The following is a 16430-nucleotide window of genomic DNA, read 5'->3' as shown; positions in this document are numbered from 1 at the left end:
TTCAATGATGTTAATTAAATCAGGTGATGCTGAGGGAAATAGATTAGGAAATGAGACTCTTAAAGTAGTAAGGGAGTTTTGCTATTTGGGGAGCAAAATAACTGATGATGGTCGAAGCAGAGAGGATATAAAATGTAGACTGGCAATGGCAAGGAAAGCGTTTCTGAAGAAGAGAAATTTGTTAACATCGAGCATAGATTAAAGTGTCAGGATGTTGTTTCTGAAAATATTTGTATGGAGTGTATCCATGTATGGAAGTGAAACATGGACGATAAATAGTTTAGACAAGAAGAGAATAGAAGCTTTCGAAATGTGGTGCTGCAGAAGAATGCTGAAGATTACATGGGTAGATCAGATAACTAATGAGGAGGTTTTGAATAGAATTGGAGAGAAGAGAAATTTGTGGCACAACTTGACTAGAAGAAGGGATCGGTTGGTAGGACATGTTCTGAGGCATCAAGGGATCACCAATTTAGTATTGGAGGGCACCGTGGAGCGTAAAAATCGTAGAGGGAGACCAAGAGATGAATATACTAAGCAGATTCAGAGTATGTAGCTTGCAGTAGGTACTGGGAGATGAAAAAGCTTGCACAGGGTAGAGTAGCATGGAGAGCTGCATCAAACCAGTCTCTGGACTGAAGACCACAACAACAAGTGGTCTTGTGACATGGGGCGTTGTTACGAAGCATCCACTCGTCTGTAATGTCAGGGCACACTCGATTCAACATTTTCCTCAGCCTTGCACATAAGTTCCTTGTAAAACACTTCGTTGACAGTTTTTCCTGGAGGAACAACTTCTTTAAGCGTAATGCCCCTAGTGTCAAAAAACAAATGAGCATTGTTTAGATCTTTGATTTTCTCAGTCGAGCTTTTTTCGCTCGGGGAGATGTCTCAGTGTGCCACTCCTCACTTTGCCACTTTATCTGAGGATCGTACTAAAAAATCCAGGATTCATCACCCATGATCACAGTCTGAACCATTTGTGGTATTGCCAACCTTCTCCATAAGATCAACTCCCACGTTTCTTCGACTGTCCTTTTGCGCATTTGTCAGGTTTTTCGGCACCATTTTGGTACAGATCTTTCACCTGTGTAAAACCTCAGGCAGATCTGATGTACGGTGAAAATATTTAACAGATCACCCATCAGCCTTAATGTTAAACGTCGGTCTGATCTCACAAGAGCACGCACACGTTCGACGTTTTTGTCGGTTTTTGAAGTTGAAGGTCTCGTTGAGTGAGGTTTATCTTCAAACCTTCAAAAATAATTTGTGCCAGCGAAAAACTTGTGCTCATGATAAGGAATGTTCCCCATAGTCCTGTTTCAACTTTTAGAGGTCAACGTCAAGGATCCCCCAAGTTTAACACAAAACTTGATGGTATAACATTACTCCAAATTCCTATATTCCATTTTCTTAACACCCAACGAAAACACTATTCACTGACGGTGCTGTCAAAAATCATGCGATGGCTGTACGGAGCTGAAACTCGGGCTCAGCATCTGGAAGGGATGAACACACCGGTCTACACAAGTAGAACAACACAGCGTTGTCAGTCCTCTCGTAGTGATGTCAGTCTCATTACTTTTCTCATACACACATCTCTTAGATGGGACCTGACGTTTAATGTATCCGCGGAGAACACCAGTACCTCATCAACATCAGTACATTTCAGGGCATATGTATTGTGTAGCTATATCCAGTTACGCTGCACTAGTCTCACATGCACCGCGTTTTCCATTCAGACTCCTTTGCAGGCAACATTAGATCATTTGCAAAATTCTTCGAAAGCTGTTCTGTGCCACCACTAAGAAGAGCTTCCGATTACTACGAGTTTTATTTCCATTACAGGGCTACTTGATGGATGTTAAGTAACTAAGGTAAATCGTTGTTCATCTTATTTGAGGTAGACTCTCTATGATTATGTTTAGCAGCGTTTCACAGTCCTTCATTTTTATGAAGGAGCCTCTGTTATTTTTCTGTAATTTTTTTGTGTAATATTCTATAAATGTATTATTTGCTCTGTCAAACTTCTACGCTCATAACTGAGTCAGTAACACATACAAAAGAGGAGAAAAGTCTTTCGTACAAAAAACATTATTTATTACACTTTAAGTTCATAGAAAACGTCCCTACGACGTTTAAGGTTTGTTCACCAAATCTTCAGATGTCTACATTTATCATTTATTTATGCGTCGTGAACATTTTTTTTTACGACGTGTAACAATAGTTTTCTTAACAGCTTCTGTCGCAAAATTCTGCATCGCCTCGCTCTGTCTCCCACAAATTTCTTCCTGGAGCCGGATTGCAACCAACCCTACTCTATGGGATAGGCAGCCCATTTTACAGTGTCCAGATATATCACTGCTATGTGTTACAGTACCTAGAAGTAACACCAATCAAATATCTGTACGGCCGAGTTGTCTCGAGCAGACCGAGTTTCCTGCGTATCTGTAAAGCAACAGATCCAAGGAGAAAATCATTTATCTTTTAAGCCGGGCACGGACTGTGGTGTGCGTACTGTAAGACCTTCGGTACACACACCATCAGATTATTTGACTTATCGCTCTAACGAAGTAGGCGAGTGTCAGCAATGTCTCGTAGTCTTATCGTGGCGTGTTTATCTTCTGCCGTTAGGTCAGACGATAGAAATGCCACTTGCACGCTTAGAGTAGCAGATTGACGGTGACCAACTTTAAACAGAACTTGATTAATTTTCACACATATTTATTAAAATAATAAAAATCATAGATATTACGTAACTTGATTCTGGACGCTGTTTCCAACTGACAATCTGAAGTTCCTTTGGTCTTGATACTTGACAAAGTGTCTATACATTTTTCTTCATGGCTATGTACAGGAATATGATAATCTTATTAGGCGCAGACTGAAACTTGACTATAGACTAATGCAGACTGACTAATCGGAGGTCTGTACACTCGTTATAATGAAACGTCCCCTTTGAAGAATTATACATGACTGTGCTTAAACTGACGCACAATATTTTTTTTTAGCGCAACACAATCTGACTTTCAAAAATCCCTACAAAAGAATGGCCCTGACTAACATTAACCTATACCTTTCACAAATCACTTACCTCACAAAAATCTTCGTTACTCAAGCTACTGCAATACAGCAAGCGCCACTACTGCCAGCTAAATAAAACATTCAAACTACTGAAGGCACTAACTACTGATAGGCATAGTTAGCAAATGAAAGATTTTAATAGAGAACAAACAATGTATTTACCTTAATAGTCATAATATATATAGCAGTTCATGACATCCAGTCTTACAAATTTCAAAACTCCGCCATTTCTCTCCCCACATCCACCACTGCTGGTGGCTCACCTCCAACTGCGCAACGCTACGCGCTGTTAATAGCCAACTGCCCAACACTACAATGGCCAACAACAATGCAAACCAGCCACAGACTACACACAGCACAGCCATTGATTTTCATACAGAGCGCTACGTGGCTTACCAATACAAAAACCTAAACAGCCTACTTAACAATAATACCTCGAGCGTTCAGGTATCACTGCGCGAGTGTGATCCGCGAGGAGAAAAAGTTCTACGTTTGCAGCAATCTCATTGGCTGCGTTACATATTAATACGCGGATCAGCGGGAGCAGAATTTGGTCCGTCTTTTTGGCAGCGCCATCTCATAGAGCGGAGACGGACGAGCGCTACGCCTGCGCTGTTGCTCTTAGCGGGGCGCGCTCTAGTGGGAAAGTTGTGTACGCGCTGACTACGCGGAACTATGTACACAACACAGACCTCGCAGCGTATGGCTAGTTGTAATCGAAGCTCGGCACCACCTAGTCGTGGCGAGCTTACGTTGCACCCCACTCGTCCCTCGACGCATACTGCCGAGCATGCATCGTCCTAGGCGTACCACCGATGCCATGCAAGTCATCGAATTTACTATTATACACACATTTACATACACTAAATTTAATTTTTTGTCTAGCGTGGTACTGAATTAAAAGTAGTTTCCATACCTCAGCAGGTTTTCCTTTGTTGTATGGCGAATGCCGAAACTAGGAATCCCCTCCCCAATGTTCCCTACTGGGGCTCCCTCTGCCCATTAAAAAAAAAAAAAAAAAAAAAAATGCTCTAAGAGCTATGGGACTTAAGATCTGTGGTGATCAGTCCCCTAGACTTAGAACTACTTAAACCTAACCAACCTATGGACATCACACACATCCATACGTCGGGCAGGATTCGAACCTGCGACCTTAGCAGCAGCGCGGTTCCAGACTGAAGCGCCTAGAACCGCTATGCCACTGCGGCCGGCTACCCATTACCGACCTGCCTGTTATTTAGCGGAAAAGCAGCTGATTCTGCCATGGGTCGGAACTCCAACATTCCACTCTGCCTTTAGTAAAGAATTAAAATCAAAAATAGAAAGCTGTCTAGCGTCGCCTACGACATGACACGACGGTTATGGTCGCACCGTATCGATAACCGTATCGGAACCACTGTTTAGCTCCGGATAGTGCACGAGGCATTCTGTCTGTGTTACGTTCCTACTCTTAAGAGGTACAGCAACCACGCTGATTGTATCATTATCCACTGGGCTACGATCAAATGAAAGATACCTGTCGTATTCACCAAATGCTATTGGCCTCAAACATAAATGTGGCTGGAAGAAAACCTCCCTATCGCCCAGAGTAGTTGCGGTTGTTTAGGTGGCTTGCTTGCACGCAGCATATATACAACTTCAAAAAAATGGTTCAAAATGGCTCTGAGCACTATGGGACTCAACTGCTGTGGTCATAAGTCCCCTAGAACTTAGAACTACTTAAACCTAACTAACCTAAGGACAGCACACAACACCCAGCCATCACGAGGCAGAGAAAATCCCTGACCCCGCCGGGAATCGAACCCGGGAACCCGGGTATACAACTTCATCACAGGGCTAGATAGTGTTAGCGCAATACACCATCAGATTACAATAATTTATTAACCGAAACTGTAAATTGCGTATGTTGTGTGAGAAAAGGATGCGTGGCAATGTAGTTAAATGATCATTGGTACTGACAATTCTATGAAAACTTGTCTAGTCACGAATCCATTGAAGGATGACAAATGTAACTAATATGATGTCCAGTTGGGCTCTCCTATTTGTGTTACATTAAGGAGCAACTTTAACATATTTCGTGTTGTGTGCGTCCTTTATGGTGTCTGACCACTACTACGTTGCCCCATCTGGAGGCTGCGTCCCTGTGTGGCGCCCTCTCTGTGTACGGCTGCGTCTCATAACTTCTGCAGAACAAAGAGATAACCTTTCACGGTCTCGGTATAATACCGTTTCCACCTGACCATCCACTTTCTATAACATGTAGTTGTTACATTGACGACAATAGTACTAACAAAGAGGAGCCACAACATCCGGATCACGGATTTACTTGAAACGTTTTACACTTTTAACAGTCTATTAGGACAACGTAATGGGTAAGTAGTAAGGCGATTTCAAGAAAATCACAGGAGAAGGTCCACGCGTCAACGATATACCGATGCATTGCGGCTCTGAGCATGAGCTGGCGGCGCTCATGTGTTTAGCGTTCGAGCTCCGTGGTCGCTGGAACGACTCCCGCTTATTATTTTTATTTATATTGTTTTCATCTCCAGTCGTATTATTTCCTGCATATTACATTTGAAAGTATATGATGGGAAGACCCATGTATTTGTATGAACTTTTATTGAATTGCCAATGTAATTTCGCTGTTTATTAATTTTTATTATTAAAACAAATATTATGTTACTTTTATTTCTATAGGCCACTTAAAAATTTTATCAGGCACTTTCAAACTTCCTATTTGATTGACAACGTAAGAGAACTGCTTCTCGTGAAGATGCTATTAAAATACATTTAATCATACATCGCCAGGTTTCGACAGCGATATTTGCGAAAATGCTGCGTTACGCTTGATTTGATCAGTATTATTGGCAGAAAGAGAAATTTTTCGAAATGTCAACGAGCTTTTGTTTTTCTTTAGACACACTGATGTTTCTTTGTGCATGCGGGAAGCCATGCATTAATTCGCTGTAGTAGATGGCGTTTTCATTTATGTTTTCCGTGTTTGTTTGAAAAGTGCACATTACCCTCACATTCTGGCATACTATAACCCATTCTATTATTGTATAAAGTTTTTTACACCTTGATTTACCGTTGTTTGACTTGGGCTTTCCAAGCCTGTCCCTCGTCCTTGCAACTTGTGTCTGCAGAACGATCCATCCGACTACAAACCACTTCTCGATACCTTACCCTATTGCATGTATAAAGAATTTCGCAGATCACGTCAGGGACGCATTTTCGCGAAAACTTTATGCGTTTGGTCGTTTACTTATTGATAATTTTAAATACACTACTGGCCATTAAAATTGCTACACCAAGAAGAAATGTAGATGATTAACGTGTATTCATTGGACAAATATATTATACTAGAACTGACATGTGATTACATTTTCACGCAATTTGCGTGCATAGATCCTGAGAAATCAGTACCCAGAACAACCACCTCTGGCCGTAATAACGGCCTTGATCCGCCTGGGCATTGAGTCAAACTTAGCTTGGACGGCGTGTACAGGTACAAATGCCCATGCAGCTTCAACACGATACCACAGTTCATGTTCATCAAGAGCCAGTTGTTCGGCCACCATTGACCAGACGTTTTCAGTTGGTGAGAGATATGGAGAATGTGCTGGCCAGGGCAGCAGTCGAACATTTTCTGTATCCAGAAAGGCCCGTACAGGACCTGCAACATGCAGTCGTGCATTATCCTGCTGAAATATAGGGTTTCGCAGGGATCGAATGAGGGGTAGAGCCACGGGTCGTAACACATCTGAAATGTAACGTCCACTGTTCAAAGAGCCGTCAATGCGAACAAGACGTGACCGAGACGTGTAAGCAATGGCATCCCATACCATCACGCCGGGTGATACGCCAGTATGGCGATGACGAATACACGCTTCCAATGTGCGTTCACCGCGATGTCGTCAAACACGGATGCGACCATCATGATGCTGTAAGCAGAACCTGGATTCATCCGAAGAAATGACGTTTTGCCATTCGTGCACCCAGGTTCGTCGTTGAGTACACCATCGCAGGTGCTCCTGTCTGTGATGCAGCGTCAAGGGTAACAGCAGCCATGGTGTTCGAGCTGATAGTTCATGCTGCTGCAAAGGTCGGCGAATTGTTCGTGCAGATGGTAGTTGTCTTGCGAACTTCCCCATCCGTTGACTCAGGGATCGAGACGTTACAGCCATGCGGATAAGATGCCTGTCACCTCGACTGCTAGTGATACGAGGCCGTTGGGATCCAGCACGGCGTTCCGTATTACCCTCCTGAACCCACCAATTCCATATTCTGCTAACAGTCATTGGATCTCGCAACGCGAGCAGCAATGTCGCGATACGATAAACCGCAATCGCGATAGGCTACAATCCGACATTTATCAAAGTCTGAAACGTGATGGTACGCATTTCTCCTCCTTACACGAGGCGTCACAACAACGTTTCACCAGGCAACGCCTGCAAACTGCTGTTTGTGTATGAGAAATCGGTGGGAAACTTTCCTCATGTCAGCACGTTGTAGGTGTCGCCACCGGCGCCAACCTTGTGTGAATGCTCTGAAAAGCTAATTATTTGCATATCACAGCATCTTCTTCCTGTCGCTGCTTAAATATCGCGTCTGTAGCAGGTCATCTTCGTGGTGTAGCAATTTTAATGGTCAGTAGCGTATAATATTTAAATTAGCAGACAAGCAAATAACATTGTAAATTCAATAAAAGTTCATACAACTACACGCGTTTTTCGCCATATTACTTTTCAAACGTAATATGTATGAAACAACGTGACCAGCGTTGGAAAAGAAAGAAAAACGAGCGGGACTCGATCCAGCGACCCGCCAATTACGGAGCCTTTTCTTAAGGAGCCTTTATTTACGGAGCCTATTTTTACAGGTATCTTTTTCTTCCTTTTTTCTAAGGAAGTAGAGTGGTCAGCTTCGGGCTGTTGGAAGCAGGGTGGACACGATGCCTCCCCCTTCGCGTTCCTGAACCGCCCCCTCCAGAATTTTTTCTTTATTTTTTATTTGATACGAAGAGTTTTGTAGCTTGGCTTATGACGGTCATTACCACTGTATATCAGAACCTTTAAGAAAATATCTGTCTTTAATGCACCTCTATAATAATTAACTAAACATTAGACAGGTTATAACTAAGAAGAAAGAAAACCGAAGTTAAGTAATGACATCACTAAGATGTTGTACAACAACAGTAGTTTTTTTAGAACTTTATAAGAAAAAAGAAAAGTTCCTCAAGGAAAAGCAAAACATTTCTGCGACATCACTGTAATGAAAAGAATAAATGAGTAGTAAGTTCCCGCCGCACGGCTGGCGCATGGACGGGCACATCTTCTCGGCGAATATATTCGCAGTTCCGTGGTCCACGTCAGTGTCCGTAACGAGAGCAGCATCAGACCATCTTCTCATTCCCGGTACGCTCCAGCTGCGGGGGGATCCGTGAAGCCAATACTCAAATAACGGGCAAAAAGCTAACGGTATCGTGAAAGTGTCATCAGTCATGTCATTCCTGTAACAACGCCCAATAGTCGAGAGTACCCTTAAAGCTCGAACGCTAACCAAATGACTGCTGCGATCTCGTGCTCAGGCTCACAAGGTACCGGTACATTAATGACAGGCAAAACTTCTCTTCCAGTTTTCTCGAAATCGCCTAAATAGAGTGCCCACCGCTTGCAGAGTATGTTGTCCTAATGGACTCCTAAAAGTGTACATAGCTTAAAGTAAATCCGTGATACGAACGTCTTGGTCTCTCCTTGTGAGATTATTAGCCCGGGGGCCACTGGGATTCTTCTGAGAAGATCTCTCTAGACCAACGTCATTGGTCTGAATCACATTTCTGCGTTCCATATATGGTCGCTACTTTCAGAAATGTGGCATCGCAATGTTCGGGACATTTGAGCAGACAATCAGCTTTTACCCACTACGATTGAGAAGGAGCAGTTTAATGTAGAACATACATTTCTCTTTTCAATATCCAGAAACTTACGTGTGGGAAACAAGAGCTCGTAATTCAGTATATGTGATGGCACTGTAGCACGTTCCGTTCTTCCTTCTAGTTTTCTTGGAATACTTTCAGGTTATCAGAGCTGATGAAGAATTGGTACAGTTCACTTCAGTACTTATTTTTTGTAGGAGGTTGAAATACAGCTTCACTGGTTGCTTACGGTCCTACTGTCTTCGCGGAGTGTAAAACTGCTCCTTTCGACAATGACGTCATTCCAAAGACATCACTGGAGTGCACGTTGAAGGTGTGGCGGTGGGACTTACGTCCCACACCACCCTATGACGGTGGAAGTGCAGATTGCAGGCAAATATTTAAGTAACTTCGAACTACATGACGTATCAAAGTGGTGGTTTACGATGGTCGATACCCATCGAGTGGTCAGATCAACACAAACGCTTCATTAGTTGCTGTAATAGTACTATCGTTAGCCATGGTCGGAATCGGAGTCCTCATGGATGGTGAGAGGTACAGGGTGTCGGCGCCAGTGCTGGAGAGGCAGTGTGCCACTGTTTTGTAATCCAGCGACTGTGTCGTGCAGGGCTTCTAATTTGGCATAGAGGCCTTCTGTCGCTTGGACGTCTTGAGAGTGTGGCCATGTCCGTTTCTTCCTGGAGGGTAACTACCTTCGTGAGGGGAGGGGCATGCAGGCTCCACCGAAGCACCTTATTCTGCAGGCGCTGGAGGGTCTGCATCTGGCACTAATCATAGCCCGCGCAAGGGAGCCGTCGGTGAGGGAAGGGTGGACAACCATCCGGTATAGCCAGAGCTTGGTGTTGAGGTTCAATTCCCTGCTGGTGAACACTGGGTACAACGCTTTTATCAGATTGAGTCCTTTTTTGTGTACATATTCTGCATGGCGATGGAAGAGCAGTTTTTTTTCCATCCAGGCACCTAGGTATTTGGTATCAGGAGACCATGGAACCTGGGTACCTATAATAGTGATGTTGTGGCAGGGGATGGGGCGCCGTTTAGTGAAATAGACTGTCGTAGTTTTGGCGGCATTGAGGGCAATCCTGTTGGAATGACACCAGGTCTTGTCGCGTCCACCTGCCTCTGGAGGTGAGCAATGAGCTGGTCTGTGTTGCGGCCGGTGCTATAGAGCGCCGTATCATCGGTGTATTGCGCCAGGTGGCAGTGAGGGAGGACTGGCATATCGTTAACATAAATGTTAAAAATGATGAGAGACAACACAGAGCCCTGAGGGGTACCCATCGACACGTGACGTAGGCTGGAGCGTTGGTCTTGCTGAGTAACCAAGAAGGTTCTATCGTGGAGGAAATTATCCGCGTTCTTCACGTAGATGTCGGGGATAGTCGACTGTTTCAGCATTTTCTACACAAGATTGTCCTGCCAGATTTTGTCATGCGCTTTTTACATATCTAGGAAGACCGTTGGCGTCGGCTGGGAAATACAGTCGCGGCGACCATTTTGGCCTGCGGGGGAGGGAGTGCCGTTTGGGCCTGGACCTGTCTGCCGATGCTTTTGCCGTTGGCTTTTCACTAGAGGCATGTGAAGGTACTTCAAGCACTGTTGGATGTATATCTCAGGAAGAAAATTTCAACTGTAAGCAACTTCACGCATCTTGATCGCTGCAAAGTAGTGGCTTCTGTGAAAACTGCATTTTTTTTACGTATAAACGCAGTTAGACTGAGTATGAATGTTGAGTCTAGTAAGTATGAAAATGGAAAATTAGCCCACGGTAGATGAGGGAGCAATTTAACAAGCGCAAACAGGTCGGTAATAAAAGAGAACTGAGGCGATGTATACTTCATATCAAATGTGTATATCTTCATGAAAAATAAAAAGATCCACAAACATCGTTTTGTTCAACATGGACAAGTGAAATAAGCAGTGCATACAGGAACGTTCACCGACAGTCATTTTTCCCACAAGCCATTTGCAAATAGAACAGGGAAGGGAGACGAAGATAGAAATACCCTCCACTGCACACTGCAAGGTAGCTTGCAGAGTACAGATGCAGAAACATAGAACTGTTAAAGCATGTAAACAAATACTGATTTATAATATGAATATTGTCAGACATAGGTGATAAAAAAATAAAAAACTGGCAGACATTGTTTAGCTTCTTTCCATACGCGAACATTTTTTGGGGTAACAATAATTTATAGCGTGAATTCGGGAATGTGCTGCAGAGGTCTTTTAAAGGCACTGGGAATGAACTACTGCTTCTCAATGTATTTATTCCACAATGGAATTTGTCATAATTTACATCCCCGTCTTTCAAACCAACAGCTTATTTCATAGAATCAATACTAGAAATAAGAATAATGCTTGAAAAGTTTAAAGTCACTTTCTTTGGTCCAGAAAAGTCACCGCTATTTGGAAACACATATTTCAATAATACACCAGTGCCATGAAATGTTTAGCTACTAATAATGATCAGTTTAAGAAGAGCCTAAGAATTTACTAACTACTTGTTAGCAGAACCCATTAATATAGATTTTATTAATAGTATAAAATAATGTTGCGTAGTAGCTAACTTCTTTTGATGTTGCTGGGCAACAGACAGACATTAATTTTTAAATGATTACACCGCAATTTAACTGTATCGTTATTTATTTAATTAAGACCCAGGTTCGAAAATGGTTCAAATGGCTCTGAGCACTATGGGACTTAACACCTGAGGTCATCAGTCCTCTATAACTTAGAACTACTTAAACCTAACTAATCTAACAACATCACACACATCCATGCCCGAGGCAGAATTCGAACCTGCGACCGTAGCGGTCGCGAAGTTCCAGACTGAAGCGCCTACAGCCGCTCGGCCACACCGGCCGGCTACAACCCAGGTTTCAGCCCTTTATGCCATTTTCAAGTGATTCAGTTTATGTCATTAATGTCAGTAATGGAATATATGTTAATGACATAAACGCTATCACTTGAAAATGCCGGCTACAACCCAGGTTTCAGCCCTTTATGCCATTTTCAAGTGATTCAGTTTATGTCATTAATGTCAGTAATGGAATATATGTTAATGACATAAACGCTATCACTTGAAAATGGCATAAAAGGCCGAAACCAGGATCGTAATTAAATAAACAACAATACAGTCAAAGGACGCTGTGCTCATTTAAAATATCTGACTTCTGTACACCTTCAGCGCAGTAATGTGATCGATGTAAATAGCCTGACAAGGGATTATCTGTCTGGCTATAATGGCATACGAACTGTCATAAGCACCTCACTGTATCGTACATTTACATGTTATGTGACAAACTTGTCTCTTTATATGAAATGGAGGTATGGGAAGGAAAGGGAAAGGGTGGGTAGGAAGCTAGTGACTTCCAACCCCACAGGGCACTGTGGAAATGCACACGTGTGCTGGACCAGAAATCGAACCCGGCTGTAGCGATCCCTTTGAGCGGTTCCGTTAACTGGCCACGATCCCAGATTGGTCTAAAGTTTCAACTTGTCGCACACTGCAATGCAAGTTCTACTCGAGAATTACTGATTCTCGTAGGAGTTCGGATGATATTAATGCATCCGCGCTGAAGGAAATGTAATGGAGCCGTCACACTATCACAGAAATGTATGTGTATATGATTGATGTCTATTCTGTCGGTCTTCTAAATGTCACCTTTTGAATGAAGCCGTGCAGGATTAGCCAAGCGGTCTAAGGCGCTGCAGTCACGGACTGTGCGGCTGGTCCCAGCGGAGGTTCGAGTCCTCCCTCGGGCATGGGTGTGTGTGTTTGTCCTTAGGATAATTTAGGTTAAGTAGTGTGTAAGCTTAGGGACTGATGACCTTAGCAGTTAAGTCCCATAAGATTTCACACACATTTTTTTTTTGAATGAAAATATTTTACACTTTTTGACATATTCCACATCAGTGAGGACCATTCCACGAAACATTTGTGGTATGGACATTTTTCGCTAAGCATTTTTTTGTGTAAATATGTTCTTGTTTCGTGATCTACATTCTTGAAGATCTCCTCTCTATGGGTATATGGAACAAGAAGTATATCTAATCTACAGCGAAAGACAAGCAATGAAGGAAGTTCCAAAAATATTTCTACAAAGGTCTGCTGCATTGATTGAGAATCTGTTAACATTGTTCTTGAAACAGAGTGAACCGTTGTTCCAGGCTTTGAGCCGAATTGGTCTCCCATACAATCAGCGCTTTAATTTATTCCAAGTACTGTATGCGACAAGTTATTTTCTCCGAAGCCACGAGGAAGTCAATCCAGTTACATCGACTTTCATCGAATCACTATTTAACGATCTTTCTATAAAAGAGCACAATCATGTTGATAGCGAAGTAGTCATGCCAAACTGGAAGTGAATATTTGTCTAAAATCTTTTGATAAAAACCTGCTTTCTTTTCGCCATCGATCAAAACCAGGAAAAACAACGCCATACCGTCACACCACTCTTACCTTTTTTTTTATTGAAATGATAATTAAATAGACACCCTAGCTGCAAACAGGCGTTGATTTACTTCATTGGGGACATGTTGAAAATGTGTGCCCCGACCGGGACTCGAACCCGGGATCTCCTGCTTACATGGCAGACGCTCTATCCATCTGAGCCACCACGGGCACAGAGGATATTACGTCTGCAGGGACTTATCCCTTGCACGATCCCCGTGAGATCCACATTCCCAACATGTTCACACCACTACATTCGCAGTGCGCCTAATAGATGTTTGCCCATCATACTCATTACTCGTGGCAGATTAATCTACCAAGTCCCGTACGAATTCGGATAGAGCGTCTGCCATGTAAGCAGGAGATCCCGGGTTCGAGTCCCGGTCGGGGCACACATTTTCAACATGTCCCCAATGAAGTACATCAACGCCTGTATGCAGCTAGGGTGTCTATTTAATTACCATTTCATTTCTAGCAAAGCTGCATGGTCATCCACGGTAACTGTTCTTTCGGGAACAGATGCTACCGTCATATATAGTTAAAAATATGGCTTCCCGGCCATTGACTTTCTTGTGCGAACGCACACGCTATGCCCGAACTCGTACGGAACTTGGTAGATTAATCTGCCACGAGTAATGAGTATGATGGGCAAACATCTATTAGGCGCACTGCGAATGTAGTGGTGTGGACATGTTGGGAATGTGGATCTCACGTGGATCGTGCAAGGGATAAGTCCCTGCAGACGCAATATTCTCTGTGCCCGTGGTGGCTCAGATGGATAGAGCGTCTGCCATGTAAGCAGGAGATCCCGGGTTCGAGTCCCGGTCGGGGCACACATTTTCAACATGTCCCCAATGAAGTACATCAACGCCTGTATGCAGCTATGGTGTCTATTTAATTATCATTTCATTTCTAGCAAAGCTGCATGGTCATCCAGGGTAACTGTTCTTTCGGGAACAGATGCTACCGTCATATATATATTTTTATTGTAATCGCGTTATTCGGATAGATGTCGGTCAGCAGGCATCCGACCCAATGCACCATACGATGTACCGTGACTCAGCGCTTGATAAAACCTTGCACTGCTCCACAAATCAATAATAGATTTGTTTCTACCACTGTACTTGTGCTACGAGAGGAATCCTGCGAAACACATGATGGTGAAGTCTAATGACTGTTTTGTACGTTTGGGCAACTGTCAGTGGATTTCTTGGGACCACCAGAGCTTTTATTGCATATTAGTGCTTTTCTTATGTTTCTACCTGACAACAGCACCGCTAAGAGTGCAATTGGAGTCATGTAACATTGGTGCCCCGGGAGACTTTTGGCAAGACAACTTATTTCAGTAACGCTCTCATCCCTTATTATGCTGGAAATCACGTTTTTTTGGAGTTGACTTAGATGAGTAATCACCGTAGGCACACCCCAGGTGCTAAATGCATTCATGCTCGTAAATCAATGATAATGCTGATACATGGTGAAACAACGCTCTAGTGGGCGGCTTGCGGGTTTAAATCACCTCGAGGTATGACCATGCGGTGCATTTGACCTGCGGTCGTTGCACGGTGACGCTGGCAACAGTCCACATACGCAGAGGTGTGTTGGTGCATATCAGAGTACGGTGCAGCGAGTAAGTGTGCAGACGTTTTCAGACCTGCTAATGGTGACTGTGTGTTGAAAATGGCTCAAAGTACACATATTGATGAGGTTATGAGGGGTGGAATACTAGGGCGACTGGAGGCTGGTCTAACACAGTAGGTCATAGCACGGGCCCTCCGTGCGCCACAAAGTGCGATCTCAAGATTATGGCAATGATTCCAGCAGACAGGAAACTTGTCCAGGCGCTACAGTACGGGACGTCCACAGTGTACAACACCACAAGAAGACCGATATCTCACCATCAGTGCCCGCAGACGGCCACAGAGTACTGTAGGTAGCCTTGCTCGGGACCTTACCGCAGCCACTGGAACAGTTGTCTCCAGACACACAGTCTACAGACGACTGAACAGACATGGTTTATTCGCCCAGGGACCTGCAAGGTACATTCCACTGACCCCTGGTCACAGGAGAGCCCGTAAAGCCTGGTGTCAAGAACACAGTACATGGTCATTGGAACAGTGGTCCCAGGTTATGTTCACGGACGAGTCCAGGTATAGTCTGAACAGTGATTCTCTCCGGACTTTCATCTGGCGTGAACCAGGAACCAGATACCAACCCCTTAATGTCCTTGAAAAGGACTTGTATGGAAGTCGTGGTTTGATGGTGTGGGTTGGGATTATGATCGGTGCACGTACACCCCTGCATATCTATGACAGAGGAACTGTAACAGGTCAGGTGTATCGGGGCGTCATTTTCCACCAGTATGTCCGCCTTTTTCAGGGGTGCAATTGGTCCCACCTTCCTGGTGATGGATGATAACGCACGGCCCCACCGAGCTGCCATCATGGAGGAGTACCTTGGAACAGAAGATGAAAATGGAGTGGCCTGCCTGTCTCTAGACCTAAACCCCATTAGGCACGTCTGGGATGGTCTCGGTCGGCGTATCGCTGCACGTCCTCACGCCCCTAGGACACTTCAGGAGCTCCGACAGGCACTGGTGCAAGAATGGGAGGCTATAACCCAGCAGCTGCTCTACCACCTGATCCAGATTATGCCAAACCGTTGTGCGGCCTGTGTATGTGTGCATGATGATCATATCCCATGTTGATGTCGGGGTACATGCGCTGGAGACAGTGGCGTTTTGTAGCACATGTGTTTCGGGACGATTTTCTCAAGTTATCACCAATACCGTGGACTTACAGATCTGTGTCGTGTGTGTTCCACATGTGTCTATGCTATTAGCGCCAGTTTTGTCTAGTGCCGCGTTGTGTGGCTCCACATTATGCAATTATCCTTAATTTATGAACATGATTGTACTTCATCTCAGAAATCACCAAATGAATTAAGTATCCA

At 43.9% G+C, this 16430-nt stretch overlaps 1 protein-coding gene across 1 annotated transcript in view; it reads left to right on the top strand.

Annotated features, from left to right (window-relative positions):
* Positions 1-16430, top strand: part of LOC126259486 (soluble guanylate cyclase 89Db-like) — a 497463-nt gene that overhangs the window by 430362 nt on the left and 50671 nt on the right. The gene's annotated exons all lie outside the window — the stretch shown is intronic.

The sequence above is a fragment of the Schistocerca nitens genome, chromosome 5 (assembly GCF_023898315.1).
Source record: "Schistocerca nitens isolate TAMUIC-IGC-003100 chromosome 5, iqSchNite1.1, whole genome shotgun sequence".
In the NCBI taxonomy this organism is placed as follows: domain Eukaryota; kingdom Metazoa; phylum Arthropoda; class Insecta; order Orthoptera; family Acrididae; genus Schistocerca; species Schistocerca nitens.
Note: the sequence above shows the minus strand (reverse complement) of the source record. Positions and strands in the feature narration are given on the sequence as shown.